Below are 2207 nucleotides of genomic sequence, written 5' to 3' on the forward strand. Positions count from 1 at the left end.
CTTGTACAATAAGGCTTGGTGGTCCACGAAGAACACAAATTTGTTTGCTAATAGGTAATCTCTATATTTTTTTATGGCATAGATTATTCCTAATCCTTCCCTTTCGGTGGTGGTGTAATTATTTTCTGCCATGTTCAACTGTCGGCTAGCATAAGAAATAGGAAAATCAATTTTCTCGCCTCCTGGTTGAGCTAGTATACCCTCGATGGCATAATTGGAAGCATGTACATGTATGTGGGATATCTTATTCCAATCTGGTGCTTTCAATATTGGAGCTGAAGTGAGAGCTTGCTTAAGCTTCATGAAGGTTTCTTCACACGCCTCAATCCAATCAAAGTGTGTAATCAAGCTATACATGGGTTTTTCAATTATAGCGTACATGTAAATGAACCGTCTATAATATCCACAATGTCCCTTGAAGGCTTGAACCCCCTTGACTGTTGTTGGTCTATGCAAATCAGCAATAACATGAATTTTATCCATATCACTAGCTATGTCATCTTTTGATACTATATGTCCAACAATTTTTCCTTGTCTACCTATGAATGTGCACTTTTCAAGATTTAAGCAAATCCTATAAAGTCTACATTTTTCGAATATCTTTTTGAGGTATTCAAAATGATCAGCCCGGATTGATGAATGTACGCATATATCATCCATATATATTTTCGAGGATATCCTAAGATATTCTTTAAAAGCATGACTCATCAATCTTTGAAAGGTGGTAGGAGCATTAGTTAACCCAAAAGGCATTACCCGATAGGCAGAAATATCCCATTCCGTTGCAAAAGCAGTTTTATGCTGATCTTTTGGGTCAACCAAAAGTTGATTGTATCCCAAAAAGCCATCTAAGAAGCTGTAAGCTTCTTTACCTGCAGCTCGTTCTAAAACATGCTCAATGATTGGAAGAGGAAAGTTGTCTCTAATGGTAGCTACATTCACTTTCTTGAGATTGACACATACTCGTAATTTTCCATTCTTTTTGGGTACTACCATAATTGGAGACACCCAATCTGTGTGTTCAATTTCATAAATGAATTCGGCTTCCTTTAGTTTTTCAATCTCTTCTTTAATCTTCTTGGCAAATGTTTCATTGTACGTGTATGGCCTTTGTCTACTTGGTTTCACATCATCTCTCATGGGTATAGTATGTTGACAGATTTCTGGATCAACCCCCTTGAGATTCTTGTAAGACCAAGAGAAGATATCTCGGTATTCTTTTAGCAAGCTTAACAAAAGCTCTTCTTCTTCTTTTGTTAGGTCATTTGCAATGTAGGTAGGCCTAGGATCTTCTTCTGGTTCAGCCAAATCTATCTTTTGCGCGTTTCAGGCCCTTCGTAGGACTCGCCTTGTTTTCGTAGTTCTCTAACAGGTTGTTCGACAATGATTTTCCGATCTTGGAGAGTATATTTCTTGTAATGGGATGGAACAATCATTACATCTTTACCATCCGCTTCTGTGGTTTCCATTTTGGTTTTATATATCTCCTTTAGAGCTTTTTTCAACTCTTGATACTTCTTTTTCCGCTCAACTCGTGTCATAGTTGACTCCTTTATCTGTTTTTTTGGTTTTGCTTGAGTATCCTTCCTCGTTTTCCTCGATGTTTTCAACATTTCTTGGTTTTCATTTGAAGGATATCTGCCAGTGATTTTGTCCTTGACACAATCATGTGCGTCTATCTCCAGTAGAACTGTGTTCTATTGGAGACTGATGGCATAGGTCTAGCTTTCACGTTTTTGGTGTCCCTTTTTTGTCTTCTCGGTTTCTGGTGAGGAAAGTCAAAAAACTTTTACTCCCCTCCTTTCACAAGTAGCTTAGCTCTCACATGTTCTTTTTCTGACCCTGAATCTTCTGAGATAGCTGAGTGTTCTTCTAACTCATCTGTTGCATCGTAGTAGAGGTCTGAAAAGACTTGTTGAGCTTTCATCAAGTCCTTGGGTTGCTCAATTTTATCTTCAATGTAGAGGGTTGAAATCATTTGGATGGGAATTATGTCATAGCCCTTCTCATTGAAAAATTGAGTAGGCATAGAGGTATTCACACATACATCCATTGTCGCTAAAATTTGAGTCCACTCAATGGCTCAAACAAATACTCTAGAAACGGTTTAGGTACATAGGCTTCTTCTGTGCACTCCCTTTCTAAAATACATTCTCTTCGTTTTAAGCTCCCGTTTTTTGAAGCTCCGCACATCCAAATAGGAGTGT

This window comes from Adiantum capillus-veneris, chromosome 27 (assembly GCF_014529385.1).
Source record: "Adiantum capillus-veneris isolate H3 chromosome 27, ASM1452938v2, whole genome shotgun sequence".
In the NCBI taxonomy this organism is placed as follows: Eukaryota; Viridiplantae; Streptophyta; class Polypodiopsida; order Polypodiales; family Pteridaceae; genus Adiantum; species Adiantum capillus-veneris.